The sequence below is a fragment of the Bolinopsis microptera genome, chromosome 1 (assembly GCF_026151205.1).
Source record: "Bolinopsis microptera isolate Bmic1 chromosome 1, MBARI_Bmic_1.0, whole genome shotgun sequence".
In the NCBI taxonomy this organism is placed as follows: domain Eukaryota; kingdom Metazoa; phylum Ctenophora; class Tentaculata; order Lobata; family Bolinopsidae; genus Bolinopsis; species Bolinopsis microptera.
This window is the reverse complement of record NC_087072.1, coordinates 1,573,194-1,598,046: the sequence shown is the minus strand read 5'-3', so window position 1 is coordinate 1,598,046 and position 24,853 is coordinate 1,573,194. Positions and strand designations below refer to the sequence as shown.

The window sequence follows — 24,853 nt, the reverse complement described above, 5'->3', positions numbered from 1 at the left end:
GCTCTAAGAAAGATCACACCGGACTTGCGGATCTTAGGAACAAGGGCCCGGGACAGTTTTGTGTGCCCCGTGGACAGAATATTCGCTACAAAATAAAAATATACTTACATCTGAGATGTCTTGTTCCAGTCCGAGAGTAAGGTGTGAAACTAAACAATCGAACTCAACAACAAATGAACGATTAATCTATCGAGGGTCCCCGGAGCCTGTTACGAGGATATTTCACACCTGGCTCACAGAGAGCCCGTTCCGGGGAATTCCCGGGCTATTGCTGTGGTGATTGTTGTTGCGATTATTTGCCCCTGGTGAGGTTCCCGGGGCAGCCCAGTTCTCCAGCTCCCCGGGGCAGCCCAGTTCCCCAGCTCCCCGGGGCAGCCCAGTTCCCCAGCTCCCCGGGGCAGCCCAGTTCCCCAGCTCCCCGGGGCAGCTCCCGGGGGCAGCTCAGCCCGGGGGAGGCCCCGGGGGCAGTTCACACCTAGGTGATTGCCGGCCAGGTGTATGAATATGTATACTACTATTTTCATATTTGAAAATGGGACAGAGTTTGGAAAATACAGATTTTCGTTTTGTTAATCCTTCTGCTGTGAGCTTTCTCCGACCGAAATCAAACTTCCACCACCTAAATCGTGTCATTTGCCATTTAAAGTTGACTGACTAATTGGTTACAGGCGAAAAATTCAGTCAAAACTGTAAAATTTCGGTCCTCAAATACAATTTTACAATTTTTCCCGGATTTTGACTTCTAGTACCTCTAATTGGTTTCATACCATCGTCAACTAACTAACTTATTGGTTTCTGGTAGAAAATTTCATCCAATCTGTCAAATTTGTGTTCAGAGGGATTTAACATAACTCACTCTCTAACAGGGGATTCAACATAACTCACTCTCTAACAGGGGATTCAAAATAACTCACTCTCTAACAGGAGATTTAACATAACTCACTCTCTAACAGGGGATTCAACATAACTCACTCTCTAACAGGGGGTTCAACATAACTCACTCTCTAACAGGGGATTCAACATAACTCACTCTCTAACAGGGGATTCAACATAACTCACTCTCTAACAGGGGATTCAACATAACTCACTCTCTTACAGGGGGTTCAACATAACTCACTCTCTAACAGGGGATTCAACATAACTCACTCTCTTACAGGGGATTCAACATAACTCACTCTCTAACAGGGGATTCAACATAATTCATTTTCTTACAGGGGATTCAACATAACTCACTCTCTAACAGGGGATTCAACATAACTCAGTCTCTAACAGGGGATTCAACCTACCTTATCGGACCTTATTTGGACGGACATTACATGAACGGACATAATTATGAACGGACATTAATATGAACGCTCGAAGGCATTCAAAACCATCAAAAATCCGAATTTTTTTCAATTTTTTGACGTTTTTTAATTTCAGTAAATGATTTTTAAATCCATTTTTTATACAGTAAGTAAGAAAAGCAGTCATTAAGCAGTAAAACTCTTAAAACATGTGTACATGATCAGTGTCTAATATCACATATCATCTTCATCAAATGGGTTTTCGTGCATGAAATAGTCCATGCTTAAAGCATCAGTGATTTCTAGCTTTATGGAAACCTTTTTTTATCAAACTACCCTGGTCCTGCATTTCAGTGTTAACTTTTACAAGCCATTCGGCGTGAAGTGGTTTTATCTTAGACAACTTTAGGTTAACCTTAACATCACGTGGAGCTTTCCTAGCACTGTTCCATTACCTCCCCTGAGTAATATGAACTATAACAACGTCGGACAATGTCCTTGGAAACACGATTTTACCGTAATATCTAGAGGCTGGAACAAGTTTGTCATGTTGGCGGGGACTAGTTCATTTCTTCTGAGTGCCATAATTTCGTTGAATTTTTCCGCCAAGTGACCCTTGAAAACATCATATACTAGTAAAGTTTTCTGTGCCTCCGGCAGACCAAGGAGAACCTTTCCGTCGTTAACTTACGGCACAATAAAGTTCTCATAGTTGTCATATTCTGGACAAAAAGTTCGAAATGGAAAAATGTTTGAAAAAATTTCAACGGACTTTAACTTGGACGGACATTAATTGAACGGACTTTATTTGAACGGACATTAAGATGAACGCTAGGGCCTCCAGCGTTCAAGTAATGTCCGTCCAAATAAGGTCCGATAAGGTAACTCACTCTTTAACAGGGGATTGAACATAATTCATTTTCTTACAGGGGATTCACAGTGCTGAAAAGCACGACTGTTGCTCTTATATCACCTATAGTGACCTATAATTATACTCCCTATACTACTATTATGCCCCCTTTTTAACCATCAAAAATTTGGATTCCACCGACAATTAAAAATTATATTATTCCTGATTGATTGGGAATCGGGTTTTGGTTCCCCGATTAATGTTTACTCGAAAAATAATTGAATTGCATAGAATATATATGATAGATATTGATACCCGTAACTGTAAGACATACGAAAATATCCAAAATCAAACGATGTACCTTGGCACACAACACAAAACATAAACACAGTGTGCCCTCAGAGAATAGCCTAGACAAACCTGACCTGGGTGAAACCTGCTTCGCGATTGCTATTCAGCGATGTGCGATCCACAAGTCATCACATACCTGAGTTACAATCACGGTTGCAGTTTTAAGACTCACAAAAAAGTTCCTCATTTAAAAAAGTTTTCACAAAAAATCATCAAATTTACGAATCAGTTAACAGTTTTACATGCTTGCATACAATCAAAACAAAGTACTATAGATAACCAATGCGCTGATTGTTACACCTTGGTGACTAATACTATCTTGGTGACAGTTACTGTCTTATCTATATTTAGAATCTTGCCTAAGATAGTGATACTTTTTTGGCTCAGCAATGATCATATCCTTTATTTTGAGAAAAGGTTTCTGATGAGCTGCTCTCTCCTCTTTGTTTCTGTCAGTTGTGATGTAACCAACTGTGGTACATTTCATGGCTGATTGAGATTTCTTTAGATTACTTGCTCGAGAAAGGACCAATTTCACTGCAGATGCCGCACAAGCTAATGTCACTTTCATCGGTCTCAGATCAACACTGCCTGCAGGTTTTTAGTCTTGATCGAACATGCAACAGCTTCAGAAGTTGTTCATGTATGTTATGAATGTTCGTATATTTGATGTTCTTGAACATCGAGAAAAAATGTTTAAAGGTATGGACCCTGAACTCTGAAGTCTTTAGTATCCTACGGCCAGAATGTCCCGGTCTCTGTTCTGAAGGGCTCCCATGCACTGTTAGCAAATAAGAAAGAAATCTAATATTTGATAACACGAGCTAAAGGTTCTATTTTTTCAAGCAATAGTAACATTGTATTCATCGGTCTTGAATAAGATTTCTCTTTCTTTCGCCTTCCTCCTTTATACATCAAAACGGAACACTTTACCCGAGCTCGCGATATCATAAGATAAAGTTGAGTAAAGTCCTCTTTCTCATAGTTACGGTAACTAACTAAGTTAACGCCCCATATATTATGTAACACAAGAACAGCCGGCCATTCAGCTGAGTTGATTTGTGAACAGTGACACACCTTTATCTTTTCTTTATTCACCTCCGATATGCTTTCAATTAGTGCTTCGTTAACATCATTGTAAACTACAGTCCCATATTTAGAATTATCTGAATCGTTAATTCTGCATAACTTCATCAATTCTTGATTAAATTTAATCGTGATTAAATCACGATCAAACTTTTCAAATATATGAAATTCAGTTAGTGGGCCACGGATGAAATGACCCGGAAGTTGCTTGGGTAACATGTCACAGTCTAGCGCAGATTCTATGTATTTATCTCTAAAAACGGATAAAACATCTGATATATCACAAGTGTTCCTAAGATTCTTTTTTAACTCTTGTTTTCCAAAAGTCCAATACCTTTCAATGCAATTTCTTACACTTTCAATATATTCTCTGTCACGCCAATACCACTGTCCTAAATCACATGCTATTAGCAGACTAAACCCTGAAACTCTATAAAATCTGTTCAGTTTATTCAGCAGGTCACCGATATCAGCTTTGCCATACCAACGTAACAGGCACTGAAAATCATCTATAATCACATTCGACTCAAAGCACTCAAGATTAGCAAATGTATATTTCAGATATTTGATATCAACATATTTCAACTCTATAATTGTTACAGTTTTATTACTGTTCATTATCTGCTCTGCCAATGAATGTATTTCTCCAGAGTTAGAAGGAAAGATAAGCTTGACATCCACGCCTGCTTCCTGACATGCTCTTTGATATATTGTAAGGTGTTCTTCTCCTTCTGTAGAGTCAGTGTCGCTGTTTCCTTCAATGAATTTGAAAACAACACTTCTTCTCTGTACTGTATCTAATTGCAGAGCTAGTTGTAGCAGTCTCCCTGCCAGAAGCACAGTTTTCCCACTCCCAGCTGGTCCATCAATCCATACTAGAAATGGTATGTGGGATCTTAATGCATGTTGAAATAACTCTGTTTTGTCTCTTAGTAAAGGTTTAAATACCTTATCTTCCTCTGTTTTGTCTTTTTGCAAACGTTCAAATACCAAATCTTTCTCTGTTTTGAGTTTTAGCAAAACTTCAAACTCATTTCTAAATTTGTCGTAGTAAGGAATATCAGTAAGGAGTATCAGTGTATCAGAACTTAGGAAACGTTCAAATACCTTATCTTCTTCTGTTTTGTATCTTAGAAAACATTCAAATACCTTATCTTCTTCTGTTTTGTATCTTAGAAACCATCCAAATACCTTATCTTCCCCTGTTTTGTATCTTAGTAAACGTTCATATAATTCATCTTCCTCTGTGTGGTCTCTCAGAGAACTTTCTTTTTCTGTTTTGTATCTTAGTAACCGTTCAAATAACTCATTTTTTCTATCTGTTCGGTATCCATGCAAACGTTCAAATACCAAATCTTTCTCTGTTTTGAGTTTAAGCAAAACTTCAAACTCATTTCTAAATTTGTCGTTAATGGTTGTACGGGATATCAGTGTATCAGAACTTTGTAAACGTTCAAATGCCTTATCTTCTTCTGTTTTGTATCTTAGAAAACATTCAAATACCTTATCTTCTTCTGTTTTGCATCTTAGTAAACGTTCATATAACTCATCTTCACGATTTGATCCTAGTATCCTCTCTTCGTATATTCTTAATACAAATTCAGATACCCTATCTTGATGATCTATTTTGTATCTTAGTGAGCGTTCAAATACGTTGTATTTTTGTAAACCGAGACACTGAAATACCTTATTTTGCTCTGTTTTGTATTTTAGAAAACTGAAACGTTGCCATACTTTATTTTGCTCTGTTGTCAGGTACTTAACTCCACAATATTTTCTGATTACCTCGGGTGCTTCAACAACATCTAGGCTTGCTGTCCCCTTGTCTTTTTTCGGCTCAAATGTGATCAGGCCATCTTTTAGTTCCTTATCAATCTTCAGTACGTTCCACTCCAAGGAGCACCTTTCTTTCTCACATTTATTGTTTTTATTCATGGCCCACAACGCGATAAGAATGTCTCGAGTTTCTTCATAATACGTAGAAGAAGTTTGCTGATCTACGTTGTCGATAACGTTTTTTTCCCACCATGAATAAAAGCTCCTGTCATCTTTTAGATCTTCTTTTGTTATAACTCTTGCATTTTTTACATCTTTCACACCTGCGAAGAAGGGACATGCAGCGAAGTTCAAAATCTGAGGTTTTACTTTATCAGTAATTTGAGCCATAATGCCTGCAATAAGCTTCTCAGTTCGTTTAGCTTGATCCATAGCGTTTTTCACGTCTGCATGATTTTTCTTAACTTCTATGATGACGAAATAGTTCCTTCCCATTATGATAAAATCGCACTCTCCTTGTTGTACTTCTCCAACAAAATAATGATAATCCCTCTGATCACTGTACTTTAAACTATGCAGAACGAATATCATGTTCTCGTTCAGTTTCAATCTTTCAAGGGCCCGAAAAACTTTCACTTCGGCCTCGTAACCGTCCTTGGAATCTAATCGTTGTTTTATGATACCATCGTACTTTACCCTATCCTTTTTCTTCAGTTCATTTAGAAGTTTCATATTCATTCTGTCAACATACTGTGAGAGAGGTGTTGGTGGGATCATGATAGGGTAGTACTTATATGGCTGATCTTTTGGTAGTGGTTCCGATGATGGGAGGTAGTTTGCACGGATATCTTCACCGTCTCTCTTCAGCTTTGTCAACCAATCATCGATGTATTTTCGTTTTGCATTTGTGATAATTAACCGGATTTCATAAATCTTCTTTTTGAGTAAAGAGTAGTTATATCTTCTTCTTGACAAAAAGTTTAACATAAAAAATGCACCGACGATACCATAGCAAATCGTGATAGCAACTGATCCAGATATTGATAGATCTTTTTCCGACATCGTTTTTGAAGAGAACTTTATCTGAAACAGTTGATTGTCACCATTTGTAATTTTATTATTTGTGTTAAAAAATACTGTGATATCAGTGTGGGACATGTCAGTGTGGGACATGTCAGTGTGGGGCATATCAGTGTGGGACATGTCAGTGTGGGACATGTCAGTCATGTGTCACGCATCTTTTTTGTCCAATATATTCTTTTCTTACCTTTATTTGCTGATGTAATCGGCTTTTGTTCTTCGATTTAACATTATTCTCTGTATGTCGATTTCTGAAAATGCCTACGTTATCTTTGACAGCAAGGCAATTAGAACGGATAGGAATAGCATATTTTTTACATATTCAATCAGATGCCACTACATGCTGATTACTGTCAGTAATTAACTAAAAATATGTTAACCTGTGTTTTGGGTAGCTGATTTAACGACTCCACGTTGCACTAAACTGAGTCACATATCACTTCAATTGTCTCATATATAAACACTAGACACTGAATATTGGTGTATTGTAAAACTCAATGATATTGAAATTAAAATCAATTTTTGATAATAATTGATATTCGTAATAATTACTAATTATTACCAAGATTTATTATATTGTCATAAATGTGGAATGCCGTCGGGCTTGGTGGACAGTGGTCTGTTGGCGTGAATGGGATTTTACAACTGAGAGATTAGGAGTTCGATCTCCGTGCTGTAAGTGCATAGCACCAAGTACAAGCAAGCTGGTGGTGTATTTATCCTTGAGCTCATAACTGAATAATTCGAGTAAACCATGAACAGTCTAAAGACTTCCAAACTCTCAAACAAACACAATACAACCCAAACTAAAAGCCAGACTGAAAATTCTGGAAGCTATAGTACAAAATGTATAGTGAGTGAAAATCTAGCGTGAGATTAAGTTTCAATTAAATACCACGGAGTGTATAATATTAATACACCAGGTGTGGAGTGTAATAAGTAAGAATGTTTGTCAATAATGCAATATATGATATAAGTTTTAAAAATACAAGAATGACGTATCAGCAATCAGTCGCCAGTACCAGCCTGGTTAATGACTAAACAAGGGACAAGACCGGTTAACTTGCTCCAATCTGGAATGGTACTATTAAAGTATTAAGTACAGGCTTACACGGAAAACGAAACACAGTCGATGTGGCAAATCATCAATAAAAGTTCAAAACTACAGCATGTTCAGAACGTCATCGCCTAGTCCTACAACATGAAGGAAGTACATATTTTAGGTGTAGGGTTACCAAGAAAAATAATTACCGCTGCGCTGGCTAGCTGGTAAAATAATGTAACTCGGTCTAGTTTCAAGTCAAAATTCAAATAAATGTTACTATTTTACAATTTGTAAATTAAATTTGTAAATTACATTTACACATTACACAAGACCAAAATATCTGCAATGAAGCAATTCAGCATGACTTAGTAATTATGAAGGTTAGAGAAATATTCATGAAACTCAACACCACCAGACTGCAGCTAGATTCCAGAGTGAGAAAAACTTGTGCAAACCATTTGTTAAATCTATTTCGGCTGATCCAAAACATTGGTGCCTACTGCCTACATACATACATGTTACATGGCGAGATCTCCATCCAAAAGGATTAGTCTGCGTCGACTGCGTCATTATTTTGTATTATACAACTTCGGCGGGTAACATTTCTCCATCCCTTTCGGTCTGCAGCTAATCTTCTTATACAATCATGAATCGTGAGTCCATTACGATCCAATCTCTGCTCAGCATCCTCAATAAATACATCATTTAAGCTCTTCCTAGGCCTGTCTCTTGATCTCTTCCCATGCTTGGGTTTCCATTCGAGTAAATAGTTGGGTAACCGATCTTCAGGCATTCTATTTCTACTGACATGTCCAAACCAACGCAGCCGTTTTGTTGTTATTATGTCAGCAAGAGCAGTTATTGATGCCCTTCTTAAAACATCCTCATTACTTACTCGATGGAACCACCTCACTCTCGGGATTCTTCTTAAGCAGTACCTACTGATGGAAAGACTCCAATCTTCTTGTCTGCACTTGAGTCGTGTTCCATATCTCACATCCATAGGTCAGAATGGTAAGAACAGCTGCGATGTAGATTCGCACTTTGTTGTTAATGCTTATGTTCTTATTCTTCCAAATGTTGTTGAGTTGGTTAAAAGCTCCGGTTGCTTTTCTAATCCTGACACTTATTTCTTTATCAATCTTGCCATCTGATGTAATTTTTGTTAAAAAACATTTGTTAAATCTATTTCGGCTGATCCAAAACATTGGTGCCTACTGAGTGTAACATAAGTCACGGTAAACACTAAATATAAAATTATGAAAGAATTCAAAGTAAGCTAACTGTATATATGTGGCAGACGGCAGTCCGCAGTAAAAGATGTTTTCAAATGGTCTACTTAAAATATAAACCCTTTTGGGAGCTCGCAACGCATATTGAAAAACATATGACATCAATAATTTATCTAAACAAAGTTTATGATGCAATATTTTACACTGGACTACGAAATAATGATATTATGACGAAAGATGTTGTGCTTTACGCATCATTAGACTAACTACTGGCTTTATTATGTATTATGTGTAGTGAATTATGTATTATGTGTAGTGTATAAACGATACACTACGCGTATACACGAGCATAATTTGTGGCCGGTTGCGTTGGGAGCCTCTCAATGGGAGGGCAGTCGTTATTTCAGTCGTCATTGTATTTGCGTTTAAGACTTTTCATTTTGGTGGGTTGACACAATCACTTCATAAAACAAAAATAGAAAAAGTTAAACAATATGAATCGCTGAATTGAACTCTCGTGGACACAGTGCCTGGAAAACCATGGGTATAATTGATAAAAAATGGAAGTGTAACTTTATAAAACGTAAGTTAATTGAAATCGCTTAAGCAAAATTCATGAGAATGCTTCCCGGAATTAGCACAATAAGGAGAACAAGGTGCCGTTTGAGAAAAAGATCAGATGTTATGGACTATTAAAAGATTTTTAGAAGTCTCTACTGAGAAATACACCAGCCTGCATCCTTCACTGATTAAGTTTAATTCTTTACTGATCAAGTTAAATTAGTGTATTAAATGGTTAATTAGTAGCTCATTAATACTAACAACTAACACTGACTATAATAATGTACAACCATCCGACAGGATAGTTCTCCAATTTTTGGTCTAAAACTCCTAAGACAAAGATTCGGTCGGTGACATCTTCACAATTATCAAAGTAGGTCATTTTGCTTGTATTTGGAACATATTATCTGAGTTATGATATTTTCGAGGAAGATAATCGCTCAATTATTGGCTTGAAATCAATGAGCGGAGGATTTAAGTATTGGGGTGAGGGGCTGAAGTATTTTGTGGACTCTATTTAAATACTGATAGTTGGATAATATCCGGTTGGAAGAGACAAGGACAAGTGAAACAAGGAAGTTAGGAGTAAGGGCAAATTTTCGGCGTCAACGCCATCTTCAGGCTCAAATTATTTGTTATATAGTAGTGTTGAAAGTATTTAACGCAATATATATATCACAGGTTCAGACAAAGTAGAAGAAAGTACCAGTCTCCAAACGAGATGAGTAGTAAGCACCTTGCTATCAACTCCAGACAACGTACTCGCTTGAAGGTAGCTCACTTTCACTATCACTCACCTACATTGAAATCGTCCATGTATATTGTATAATGATAACTTTCGCATTATTGTACTTGAAATATTTTCCAACTATAAGAACATCAGCAGAGAACCCGCTAATAACTGATTTGAAGCTGATAGAGTTCCTTTCCTTAACAATTATCACTTTTCCAGATAATGAACACAACTTACAAGAGACTACCAGAAGTTTTACCTGCCTTACCCGAGAAGAGGAAACCTACAAAAGGAGACTTTACAGCTAGCTATACAGCATCTAATCTCAGACATCTTACCATGGTCCTGGAACATTACGCATATAAGCACACTGTTCACAGACTATTTTGGGAAACCATTATTGTTTCTTTTTGTCGGTAATTGATAGAAGTATTTCCAGATGGACATATTATTCAGAAAAGGACTTATCCAGATTACTTTTTTTTCTATTTTTGTGGGATCGCTCCCATGTTGTAATATTGTTCATGAACAGGGAACCGAGTACCACCTCGAGCCATCAGTCGAACTTGAAAAACTCAACACAGAGTTTACTATCCAAGAACTGGAGAAAGTCACCAATAAGCTCCAGAATAACAAAAGCGTTTCATGTGATCTTATCTCCAACGAGATGCTCAAGAGCTCCAAACTCGGTCTCCAAAAAGTCCTTCTGAAACTATTCAATGGTTGCCTAACGCAAGGAATCTACCCCTGGAACTGCTCAATAACTACCCCCCTACACAAAAAGGGGGACAAGCAGAACCCCGATAACTATAGAGCAATCACAGTAGGAAGTTGCCTTGGAAAACTCTTTGCATCCCTCCTCCTTGATAGGCTGATCGAATTCCGTAAAGTCGTCTGTCCCGACTTCCCTCACCAACTCGGATTCAGAGCTGGTGCCCAGTGCTCTGACCATATCCTGACCCTTACAACGATCATCGAGAAGTATACAAAGAAGCTGAAGAAGAAAATATTCGCTTGCTTCGTGGACTATCGTAAGGCGTTCGACACAGTCTGCAGGGAGGCTCTCATGTACAAACTCAGTAGACTTGGTATCGGAGGAAGCTTCTTCTCTTGCCTCCAGAACATGTACAGCAACTCAGTTACCCGTATCAAACTGAGCAAGAAGCTGTCGGACACCATCGATGTCACCATTGGTACCGAACAGGGACATCCAATGTCGCCGGAGCTCTTCAAGGTATACATTTATGACCTCTCCATTAGACTAGCAGCTCTTGAGGACTTGTCAATTCCAGAACTGAACGGCTTCCCGGTCAGCCATCTTCTGTGGGCAGACGACCTGATACTTTTGGCACTCGACGCCAAAAGCCTGCAGAAACAACTTGATTGCCTGCACGAATTTGCAAGTAAATGGGAACTGTCAATTAACATCGACAAAACCAAAATCATGGTATTCAACTCGAGCTCTCGTTTGCTGAAGTGCTCCTACGGGTTCAAACTAGGGAACCTGGACATCTCATCGGCCAAATCTTACTGCTATCTAGGCATTCAATTCAGTCTCAACGGTTCATTTAAAGGTGCCATGAACGAACTGAGGAAAAAAGCACTAAGAGCATTTTTCTCGATCAGACGCATGGTCGACACTCGAGCATTAACAACAAAAACCATGCTCAAGCTTATAGACAGCCTCGTTAAACCAGTCGCTACGTACGCCTGTCAGATATGGCTACCGTGTACAAAAATGGCAAAGGAGATGGCTTGCGCTGATGGTTCAAGACAGAACCTTGCTAGAGCTGCAACAAAGGACGCACTTGAGACAACACACCTGAAAATGCTGAAATGGGTGCTCGGCTTACACAAGAAAGCTAACAACAACTTCTGTTACGGAGATACGGGCAGGTTACCATGGGCCCTGTCGGTACTACCACAATGCCTGAGATACTTCGACAGATTGTCTCAGACATCACCCGACGTGAGCAGCGTCAACTTTCTTGTACATCAGACATTCCAAGAGCAGAAGAATCTAAACCTCTCTTGGTATAAGACCTGGAACTCGATCGCTCAGTCTGAATCCAAAGCGGCCAAATTCGCTCGATCCGACCAACACAGAGCAGAAGGAACGACCTCAACTGCACATGGAAATTTGGTTGATCACTTTGTAAAAGATTGGAGAACAGATTTAGCATCCCAAAAGAAAATGCAATTTTACTGCACTATCAAACAGGTATTCGGAGAGGAGCAGTATCTCAATCTAAAGAATAGTCAATGTCGCATGCACATAGCTAAAATCCGCTCCAGTAGCCATGACCTTCTTATTGAGAGAGGGAGATACACAAAAGAAACTGGAACGTGGACGAGAGCCTGCAGATTCTGCTGCAACAAGGATAACGTTCAAGGCTTAGAATATCTCCCCTTTTTCGAAGGAACAATCATTGAAAATGAAGAACACTGCCTCACTGAATGTCCAATGTACCACTCAGCGAGACTCTCACTGTCGGAAAACCTTAAGAGTCTTTTGCTGCTCAAGGAATACGGAGCTATCATGAATTCTGCCCATGTGCAAGAACTGGGCAAATTCCTTTGCAACTGTCACCGCATCAGGAACCCGAAAAAGACGCCAATACTGCCTGTCACCCCATCAGGACTACCAACTCAACAGACATAATACAGATCAACCATCATTATGCAGATTTCACGATCTGTTGTACGAGCATGGAACACTAGTGATTACTGTTTCCAGTACGTTGTGACTGTGAGTGGGAGGACTGTTTGAGTATGAATGTGTCTTTTGTGGACTTGAATACTAATATCGCAGTTTAGTGACCATTGAAGTTGCCTTTTACTACTTCCTCTTATGTTAAATTATTATTTCAGCAATTATTTCTATTTCGGTTGTTTGTACGGGAGTTAAATTTTAAGTAATTTTGTTCTAAATTTTCATGATTCTTGAATCTCGAATTTTACTTACTCTAGATATGTTATTCATTCATGTATAGTCGAGACGATGGTGTTAGTGCCATCTCCGACAACTTTACGTTTAATTCCGTTTTAATTCCGTTTAATTCCGTTTAATTCATGCTCATCTTAGTTAAACATTTGAATAATATTTTAATCTGTTTCTAAGACCAGGATCTTCATTTGCAGTACAAGATATCGATTTATAGATGGAATTAAACTGGAATTAAACTGGAATTAAACTTAAATAGTCAGAGGGAACACTAACGAACCCGTCGTGACAATACATCAATGAAATAAATAAGATAATTATAAAAAAATCATAAATAAGACCCAAAACACGTTTAAAAAAAATTAACTTCACTACAGTCTGTACGAAAAAGAAACAAGATCAAATATAATAATTTAACCGGATTAAAGTGGATAGATGTGAAAATCGTCACACTAACAATATTTTATTTCGTTGCTGAATGAAATTTTTTACTTATTTTGGATTTTTTTAGAATTGCATCGCAAATTTGAAAGCCAGTGCATTTGACATCCAGTAACTTGATAAAACTGTTTAATTTATAAATGATAGCTGTTTCTTCTTTTAAATGATAAGAGTAAAAGTTTTGTAAAATGTGTATATAATGCGATTTATATCTGTTTGTGATACTTATATTTTTAGTGATCACGGTATTTGTCTTCTTATGGCCATCGGTATAGAGGATGACCACAGAAGACCTTTCCGGACGTCCTACAAGAAGATACTGGATTGGATCCTGATAAGTTACGTTGGCTCATGAATGATAGAGATAAATGGAGCGCTGTCACGAAAATCGTTCCAGATTTCATCTGGATCGACCTAGGCAGGCAGGCATTTGTCTTCTTAAATTGAGACACATAATTTCTGTGTCACAAAAATAATGGTCCGACCAAGTTCCGAACTGAAAGCTTATTAGTTATTAAGCTTAAAACTTCATTCAATAATATAAAGAAATTCAGTTCCTAATTGAAAACTACCACACACCCTTGGAATCTGTAGATCTAAGGTTCCTCGACCTACCAGGACCCAGAGAACAATGGTCATTAAACTATTATATAATACTAAGAGTTAATTACTCAGCTTAGCCAGTCCGTCCTTTGTGAGTTCAGATAAGAGAGCAGGGCTCTAGGAATGATACATAAGGAAACTATTAGTCGAGTTGAGGTGCTCTCTGTAGAGGCACACTAGCTCACATTTATCTTTACAGCATTGGTTTTGTGGCACTGGTTTAGTTTATCTTAAAGTCTATTTATAGTACATAGTACGAGATAAGGCAGTTTCAGCACGACATATGATGCCGAAACTCATACTGTTCGTTATAATGATGGCGTGGACTGTTCTTGGTGAATCAGATGGTGAACTTACAAAGGGTAGGTCCATTAAGTCAAGGTTTTCAGCAATTAGCAGTCAAGAGGGCAACATTTTGGAAATGAGAAGTGACAAAGTGTCCGAAATATGTGAATTTACAAATTATAATAATATTTCAGTTCGGAAGGTAAAGATGGCAGAGATAACTCCTACAAGAGTTACACACGGAAAGACTTTAAATGGAAACGAGGCGATTGATGGTGTAGCACATGCAGTTGATAAGGACCTCTCAACAGTAGCAGCAACTGAAACTGATAACGGAGCAGGCTGGTTAAAACTAGAATTTGATAGAACTTATTTTATCCACAAGGTCCTTATCTACCGCGTGTTTTACAACAACTGGTACAATCCTGGTGATCATTGTGCTCAAAGCGAAGCTAATTTCAAGATATGCGTAGATTCTCATACCAACGTAGATGTGTCAGTGTACCAGGGAGAGGTAAAACAGAAGTCTTGTGGAACACTCCAACTAACATACGGACTAGAGCAGGCAGACCAGATCTACACACTGATTTGTAACACTGAAGGAAACACTCTGAAACTCAGCAAGAGTACAGGACACATAGCTGTGACTGAAGTAGAAATTATTGGCAAAGGTACTGTCTAAATTAAAATTGAACTATTTTTAAATTTTGATAAAGTAGGTAGTCAAACCTAACAGGCCATGATTACGTAATATCACTGTCAGGAGGGGGGTTGGGTCTTGATTACGGTTGATTATCGAGGGGGGAGGGAGTACAAATTTCCAAAATATTGATAACGTAATATGTGAACGATCCCTAAGTAAAGAAACCAGACTTCCCTACATACCAAAAGATGACCCAACAGCAGAGAATACTAAATCACAAAATGCGTGATTTTAATCGACTTTGATTTAAAAGTTGTTACTTTGTCAAAAATCATGCTCAACTTGATGACGTCATCGTCCATCGAGTGATGATAATGACGTACAAATATTTTTGCATATAATTTTAAGTTTAGGGTAGAATACCTTAGGGCTTAGTGATTGTTTTTAAACTTGACATCGTATGATTTCCACTTTGTATAAACAATGAGCCAGAATGCCAGATATTGGAAAATATGTTTTTTTAAGTGTTTGCATCGACTCCATATTATAGGTCGTACAGCCTTTATAAATCATATACGATATTCTCCGCGCGATCCGATTCACAGATGTCCGATTTACCCCGCCCTGGCCTTGTTTACAGATTCCAATTTACTGCGTTTCAATTTACCGCAAATGCAGATTTACTGCGCTCCAATTTACCGCAAACCCCAATCTAATTTTATTCATTATTAACGTTTCTAAAAAGAATAACAAATGGATTAACTCCAGCTCCATACGAGTGTGTTGATAAAGCGGATGACGATGGATCAGACTACAGGGGAACTGCATCTGTCACAGAATCAGGACTCGTCTGCCAGAGATGGGACTCTCAATCACCTAATGTACACAACAGAACTCTTGAGCGGTAAGTTTTCTTGGTGCTTCTTCAAGTTCTAAGGCACAGCAGGTATAGTATAAGCTAGTCTCGCCCACAGGCGGCCACAATACGGCATAATCCAGATTTGGATTTATTGTTATCCAGATTATTCGGATTTTGGAAGATGAGACATGTACTCTATTCGATCAAGTGTCCTAAATCATTTTACACCCAAACTTCGAAATGTTTATAAAAGGGCTCTCGACAGAAGCCAAATTGTTAGTTACGATTCACAACACTACCTACTTTAGGAAAATAGCTTATTACAAAAACATTTTCAGATACTCTGATTCAGGACTGCAAGAGAACTATTGCAGAAATCCAGACGGGTAAGTCTTCAATATCTGATATCTGGTAATGTTCCATAATCATTGTTATCAAGTCGAGCACAAGGTAGGGGCACAAACATTTATTGTATCTACAAGTACAATAAAACTGCAATGAAGGGGCTTTGGAATATAAATGATCTGTGAAATTTCTTTTTACTTTTAGAAATTCTTCATTATAACATGTGTCGTCATTTTCCTCAGTGAATCAGGCGCCTGGTGTTATAATGCTGAGGGAACTTTGCCTCGATGGGAGTACTGTGATATACCTACATGCAGTGGTAATCATTTTGATATTCAAACTAAATCATAAATACTCATAATATTATAGCTGAGATCATGTGTGGCGTGTGTCTATAATGTCTATACTCTCAGCTCCGAAATTTGAAAGGTTGCGTGTGGGTGCAGTTACCTTACTTAAAGTTAAACTAGTTTTTCATTGATCCAATGATATAGTTAAGTCCGAATCCGATGATAGAAATTACAATTGACTGAAATTAAAAAGTTGTCATATCCTAAACATGAGTTCTCAGTGGATCAATTTTGGAAAAAATCTCAACGTACTTTTTAAATTGGACGGACCTTAAACGGACGGACTCTATTTATAAGACTCTGACTTGTCAACTAGGTTAGGCATTTAATGAAGAATAATAATATCTTAAATAGTAAAAACAGTGAATGAACTATCCTAATTTCATTAATATTGAAACAAAATTTCTGTCATTCATAGAAGCTTTAGAACTTTAGAATGATAGTGATCTTTTTCAGGGTCGGCGTTTTCCTATACAGTCCTGCCAAAATGTGTGCTTATAGGTAAGAAACTAATAATGTCTGTTATTTAAAGACATTGAATGACAAGAGGCGGTCAATCAGTGTCTTTGCATAAACAGAAATGTGTGTTGAAGTTTAAAATATATTTTTTTCAATCTCGGAGAAACAGTAATTCAAACAGAGGAACTTGGTAATCTAAAAGGTAGTGGAAATAGTTTAATATTCTTGTCAATTCTTGAAACTATTTTTGGGGATGGGGAGGTTTTAACACCTGATTACAGAAGCAGATAAAGCTGACGTAAAGATAGCACACACATCATCGTGTTGGTTGATAAATCCTCAATTTCTCCCCTTTTCAGGTACTTGGATGTTAAAAAACAGTAATTTTAGAATTTAGTAGTCTTCACTGACAAATACAGCTGCGTGCATTTAATTCTTTAAATTTAAAGATTTAAAATTTAAAATTTACTGATTGTGTTTATAAAATTATTCGATTCGACTCTTCTGAAAAACAATCTATAGTGGAAACTTATAATACCAATTTATCATTTGAATCATATCTAAATAAAATTTAGCTTCAGTGTATAGTAGTAGTGGATATAATTTAATATTCTTGTCAATTCTTGAAACTAATTTTTGGGGATGGGGAGGTTTTAACACCTGATTACAGAGCAAGAAGCAGATAAAGCTGACGTAAAGATAGCACACACATCGAAGTTTGTATCGTGTTGGTCTCGATAAATCCTCAATTTCCGCCCTTTTCAATAATAATAGCATGTTGTTTGTTAAAGATGCCTTTGACAGCGAGATTATAATCCTAAAAACATTACCCTCTTAGTTGACCTGCCCGACAATAAGGCCCCTGAGATATGAATATCTAATCATTCAATGAAACAAGGAGGCTCATATAACTTTGTAACCTTTTACATTCAGTTTTATAATGTGAAACTCGCTACAAGAAGTTAAGCCGAGAATTTTATATCGTTTTCTGAGATTTGGCCTTAGAAAATTCATAAATAAATAGGCTTTAATATCAAAATTTCAATCTTATAGATATAAAAAGATCAAAACAGTTGACAGTAGGAATCTTCAAAAACTGAAAATGGGACAGACAATGGGACAATACGATTTTTAAATTTTTCTCGGGATTTTGAATTTCAGTACCTCAATTTGGTTTCATACCATCGTCAATTAACTGACTTATTGGTTTCTGGGCAAAAATTTCGTCCAATCTGTCACATTTGTGTTCAGAAATTTTCATATTTGAAAATGGGACAGAATTGGAAAATACAGATTTTCGTTTTGTTAATCCTTCTGCTGTCTCATTTGCCATCCATAGTTGACTGACTAATTGGTTGCAGGTGAAAAATTCAGTCAAAACTGTAAAATTTCGGTCCTGGAAATTTCGTCTTCAAAAACTTAAAATGGGACAGAGAATGGGACAATACGATTTTACAATTTTACAATTTTTATCGGGATTTTGACTTCCAGTACCTGAATTTGGTTTCATACCATCGTCAATTAACTGACTAATTGGTTTCTGGGAAAAAATTGAAACTTTGATTGCAAACCAAATGCTCAATATTTGATCAGATCAGGACGATGTATTGGATCAGGACGATGTATTGGATTAGGATGATGTATTGCCAAACTCAGCGCACAGAAAGATTCGAACCTTAATTTCTCAACTCTACTCAGTATATTTTCACAATACTATTATGTAATACTATTATGTAAGCTGATAAAATGTCCTCCAAGCTATATTACTTACGTCACATGTACCATGATTTAGTAAAAACTAAATCTAGATTCCTCAGTGTATTTGACATAGTAGACACTGGATAAGAATCCAACTTGGGTGGAGCTAGGTATTCTCAACACTGCTGTTTTAACCTGACATTTGAGACGTTTTTACAGAGTAATCCATCAACCTATATCATTAAAACGTCGTACGTGTAATACTTGTTCAAAAGATAAATACCTAGAAAATATGATAAACACGGGTAACATGTTGCCAATAAAGAATCCCCCAATCGTTCAACTTGGTCAGGCTTTGAGTATGACGATAACACACAACTCTGCTGTCATCACTCATCATACTTAATCAGTCCACTCTCTGGATAGAACCGGAGAGAGGAACTGTAACTTTTGCCTAGCTGAGAAACTGTTCATACGTACACGTACAACGTACCCGGACAAAAACTTGTCAAAGTCGTCCGGGTTTGACTTTAGAGTTGGTGTGTAACTGTAGGTAACTATTTTGTTGTTTAAAATTAACCAAATTATGGATCTAAAACTTCTTCAGTAATCATGTACATTCATTAAAGTAACTTAATGTCAGTTATGGTGATTTGTTAAACGTTTGTTTGCAGCTATTCCGGAGATTCGTTTGTAATTATTTTAAGCACTGATTATATTTTAATTTTATGTTGAACAAATTTTAAAAGTATTTTTTCCCCTTTCTACCCGGTTATAAACAAAAACTCCGTCCGGTATCTATCTCTTCTAAATGTTAAAACTCCGTCCGGTATCTATCTCTTCTAACTGTTATAACCGTCCGGTATCTATCTCTTCTAAATGTTAAAACTCCGTCCGGTATCTATCTCTTCTAAATGTTAAAACTCCGTCCGGTATCTATCTCTTCTAATTGTTATAACCGGAAATATTCTTGAGTATTACCTGTTATTTGTATTTCTGGCTCTTTCTTATTTCTTGAAGAAATAAAAAGAACCTAGCTAATCCCGGGCCAAATGGCCAATTTACACTTTGAACAAAAAATTTAATTTAAATTATACATTATACTTATAGAAATACGTTCCTCTCTCTGAAGTGGGTCCGAGCAGTAGACTCGCGCTACTGACACCCGGGAATGGTAATGCACGGATACAGTTAACGCCGTGTAGCTAGAGCTTCAGAGGATCCTGCCTGCTGCAGGTATGCTGAGTGGCAGATGCGACAAGCGCACTACTTCCAGCGGACATCAAGATGGCAGTCTGGCCATCAGAGTTATTCAGAACACTCTCCCTTTTAACTAGAAACATGTTGATGTCACAGTTTCTAGCCTACTTCTGCTGTAAGAACCTCCTCACAGCTTGATGACTTACGGTTCTGTGTACTGAGGCACAAAACCCCCCTATTTTACTCTCCCTCACTGTCTGTGTGTGGCTGCAGACCCTCAGTTCTCTTATCAGTCATTTTTGGTTGCCCGAGATCTTGGACTTGTTGCTAGTGGGCTACCAACCCCTAGCTTTACTCTGGTACTCGCAAAGTTTTTTGCCACGCACCCGTTTATCAACATTACAAAGAACTAAACAACTACAGCACTAGGGTTTCAGCCCCTACCTCTCCTTCTGATAGTCCAGCTCATGATGACGCTGCACCTTTAAACCCTTCGGGGAGAGAAGCAGCTGATGGTATCTGGGTTAAAAGAAGGACCATCAAAAAACCAAAAATTAACAAAAAAATCTCAGAATCCTTTTACCTTTCTACTTACAATGTAAGATCTCTCACTGAAGAATGGAAGCAATGGGAACTTGTGTGCAAAGCCAAAGCCTTTGACATACCTGTGATTGCACTTCAAGAGCATCGTATTAAGAAGACTCCTTATATAATGCGTGATGGCTACAAGTTCCTCCTAGCATCTCCTCCCCCTAAAAGTAGAACACTCCTCGGACTTGGCTTCCTCCTTTCCCCTTGGGCCCAACGCTGCTACATCGACCATAACGTCTTTTCAGACAGGATAATGTCTGTTTCTTTTACCGGTGAAGTTTGCACACACTTAGTTACTTGTCATTCACCTACTAATGTGTCTACAGACCTTGAAGTTGAACAGTTCTATGCAGAGTTAACTTCTTGTGTCCGATCTTTTCCACCTCATGACGTAGTAGCTATAGCTGGCGACCTGAATGCTCACCTTGGAAAAGACACCTGCAACACCAACGCATTTTATGAATGTACAAACCGAAACGGACAGCATCTTCTTGATTTTGCCCAAGAAAACGCGTTCACCATCGGTGCGCTAAAGTTTAACAAAAAGCATTCTAAAAAGGTGACTTGGACAGCACCAAATGGTCAACTGCATCAGAATGACCACATCCTCATTCGCTCAAAATGGCAGAATTCACTTAAAAACTGTGAGTCATACATTAATCCCTCGGTTCAATCTGACCATCGGATTGTCACAGCGACTATCAAGCTGTCAATAAGGACCAACATCGTCCGACCTAAGGTAATCAAGTATGACTGGGAGGAGTTAAAAAGTAACACTGCAACTTCAACAGCCTTCCAACTCCAGCTCCAGAACAGGTTCACTGCCTTAATGGATGAAGAGAACGAGACTGATGACCTCGTCCAACACAACCAGCATGCATACACCAACATGATAAGTGCTATTAATGACACAGCAGAGAAAGTACTTCCCAAAAGGAAGAAGACTAGTCTAACTGCTCAGATTTCATCTAATCCTGAGTACCGGGCTGCTGTCAAGGCACGAGATGCTGCGTTGAAAGATAGTCACAAAAGAAAGACACGAGCTGCTACTAAAGCCCTCCGTGATGCCACCCTTGAAGTCAGGAAGGTCGAAACCAGCATACAAGAAGCGTTTGTTAATAAGACAATTGATCAAGTAGATCAGCTGTTTATTCCGCAACCCGCAAACCACTCAGGGTATGCAGCATGGCAGACGAAATCAAACAGCTCTGGTATTGCGTGGAAGCTTATAAATGACCTTACCAATCGTAAGCCTAAATCTATGTCTCCATTACCTGGATATAGAAACAAGGCAGATCGAGCAAAGGCGTGGACTGACCACTACAGCAAACTGCTTTACAATCCTGCTGACAACATCAGAATGGGTAGCTTTGAAGTCCAAAAGCCAGAACTCCCAATTGAAACGTCACCGTTCTCAGCAGATGAACTATCTACAGCTCTCAAGCAGACAAAGGACACGTACGGTCATGACGGAATTCCTTCTCTGCTGTACAAGTGTGTTGACTTGGACACTACTTTACTATCTCTGTTCAACAACATGCTAGCTACTGGTAAAGCCCCGGAAGAGCTTCTTGTCACTGCCATTCTTCCTATACCCAAAGGAGCTAAAAAGTTCTGTCCAGAAAATAGCAGAGGCATCTCCATCCTCCCTGTTGCCACGAAAATCTACAACAGGCTGCTTCTAAACCGAATCAGGAGCCACATAGAACCTCGCCTCCGATACAACCAGAATGGTTTCCGGCCTGGAAGAGGGACTCGTGAACAGATTCTGGCTCTTAGACGTATCATCGAAGAGGTTGTGAACTTCCAGCTTCCTTGTGTCATCTCCTTTATTGACTTCTCAAAGGCCTTTGACTGCATCTTCAGATCGCATCTTCCCGACATCCTGGCTTCCTACGGCTTTCCTAAAAAAATCATAAAAGCCATTATGTCACTCTACATCAACACCAAGGCTAAAATCATGACCCCTGAAGGTATAACCTTAGAATTCCTTACCAACCTCGGAATTCTCCAGGGCGATGTTCTTGCACCTCTCATTTTTATCATCGTCCTGGATTTCATACTAAGACTAGCAATAGGGCCACGTGATGGATTTAAAGTTGGAAGTAACTACATTGCTGATTTGGACTTCGCCGATGACCTAGCAACAATTACTGACAGCTTCAGCGAAAATGGCCGCCTTTGCCAAAGCATCTCTGACATAGCAGCCCGTTATGGTCTCCTTATTAACATCGGAAAGACCAAATACATGTCCTATAACATCCCGCGACCTGTCAACTCAGACGATAGAGTCTTTATTAACGGCAACCCTTTAGAAGAAGTTCATGACTTTAAATACCTAGGATCCTTTATAGCCTCAACAAGCAGAGACATCAATGTCAGGAAAGGCCTCGCATGGAAAGCTTTACAGAGTCTAGATGCTTTTTGGAAATCTAATATGTCCAGGAAGATCAAGACTAAGATTTTTCGAACTGCAGTAGAACCTGTTCTGCTGTATGGTGCAGAAACCTGGACTCTTAAAAAGGCTGATAGCAGAGCACTAGACGGTGTTTATACTAGAATGCTACGAAGGGTTTTTGGTATCTCATGGAAATCACATACACCTAACTCCGTTCTTTACGGAAAGATTCCATCGGTGACAGATACTATAAAGACACGAAGACTTCGTTTTGCAGGACATGTCTACCGTCTACAGGACCAACCTGCTCAACAACTCCTTTTCTGGCAACCATCCTATGGCCAGCGTTATCGAGGACGACCACATAAGACCTTCCCAGACGTCCTACTTGAAGACACTGGAATGGAACCTGACCAGCTGCGTTTACTCATGTGTGATAGGGATAAATGGAGAGAAGCGTTGACACGAAACTCGTTCCAGATTTCATCTGGATCGACCTAGGCAGGTAGGCAGGCATAGAAATACATTTAGTCCTACCAATTTGACCGCGAATTAAAATCACGAACGTAGGTTTAGTACAGAGGAACTAAGTCAGCTGCAGCAAAGTGTCTTACAAACCCCAATTAATGTGCAGCTTGTTAGAGTTATTTTTAACTAGAAGTTCAACTGGAACCCTTTTCTCGAAATTAGCGGAACTTTACCTTTACTTTAATTAGTGGCCGAACGTTTCCAGTTGCGTCGGGCTTCTTGAAAGTTGCACAACCATATGACTTATATACAATATAGTGCGTAATCAATATCACTGTAATCAAATGTCACTATGACTAAGCCAGATTGCTGAAGAGATTCTCAGAATGTCTTTGCATATGGCAGCATTTCATCACATTCTTTCTCGTAAAGGGTACAGTAAATTGCCCAGCAAAATTTAGATGAATAAAAGCAATAACTTTCGTATTTTTTATGTTTAACGCTGAAAAATTTAAGAATGCTAAAATTTTTTGTGCCATCGTTTATCACTTTAACAGCATATGCAAATTGCGTACGTTCCTTACAATTGATTCTGCCATTTCCATGTTTCCGCGAGATCAAACTCCTCTCAAACACGGTATTGATATATCGGTAAATTAGACGGACTTCGATTCTAATTGTCAAACAGATTGCTCGAAGTGCATTTAATTTATTTGCCATTGGTGCCGCAGTTAGTGCCTCCTATCTGCCTCCAACAATCAACTAGACAGTACACATATATCGCATACTACATCCTGAATTAAGAATAAGCCGTATTTTCGTCTCTCTGTTTGTTTTGAACATGTCCCCCAGGAGCCTGCCAAACAAACTGCACTCTCGTTGAGCAACAAATCGGAGTGAAAAGACTACATCAGGGCTTGTTATTACATCATTGGCGGGTGTGAGTCAGACAACAGGAACTATCCATTAGCCGACCTGAGCTAACCACTAACCATCCTTACCTGCAAGGCCAAATAGTTACAACACAAATTTAGCAACTCCAAATATCAACAATTCTTCAGGCTTCCCCCCTTCCAGTCTTGACTTTGTTTAGATACGTTTTTAACCTTTCCATCAGAATTAAAATCTGCGTTCTGATCTCAGCGTTAAGTGTAGGACATAATGTGTCCCAAAAAAAGTCTGGCTGCAGGGGACTCTTCTTTTTATTATTAAAATTAACGATTATTTTGCGATCATCACCATCGGTCTGGGGCTGTTTGGATTTATTACTAACCTTCTTTATGATAAATAACAGGAGATAATCATTATCATATCCTTTATTTAGTTATACCAACTAGTTATACAACTAAACACTTATTCTGTTTATTGTCTAACATCTTTACGACACGAATCGTCCCCAGTATTTGATCTGTATGTATAAACAGAATAAATACTTGGGCTTTACTGCTTTACTAGTTGCAGCACGAGCCTCTTATCTCTCGGCAGGAAACTCGGGATATATCCACAATATCCACAATATCTACCGAGCTTATCTCGTCGCCAGGAAACTCGGGATATATCCACAATATC

General features: G+C 38.4%; 2 protein-coding genes and 1 long non-coding RNA gene across 3 annotated transcripts in view; 1 reads left to right on the top strand and 2 right to left on the bottom strand.

Moving 5' to 3' along the window:
* Nucleotides 1-9,909, bottom strand: part of LOC134810959 (insulin-induced gene 2 protein-like) — a 74,992-nt gene extending 65,083 nt beyond the window's left edge. The window contains exon 1 of the mRNA XM_063817657.1: nucleotides 9,892-9,909. The gene's annotated coding sequence lies outside the window, so the exon portion shown is untranslated. The remainder of the gene's footprint in view (nucleotides 1-9,891) is intronic.
* LOC134810948 (arrestin domain-containing protein A-like) overlaps nucleotides 1-24,853 on the top strand; it is a gene marked incomplete in the record, with an annotated part of 117,171 nt that overhangs the window by 52,794 nt on the left and 39,524 nt on the right.
* LOC134825520 (uncharacterized) lies at nucleotides 6,348-6,890 on the bottom strand. Its single transcript, XR_010161561.1, has 3 exons — nucleotides 6,810-6,890; nucleotides 6,617-6,680; nucleotides 6,348-6,432 (listed from the first exon to the last, which is right to left on the bottom strand). It is a non-coding gene; the product is annotated as an uncharacterized LOC134825520 (long non-coding RNA).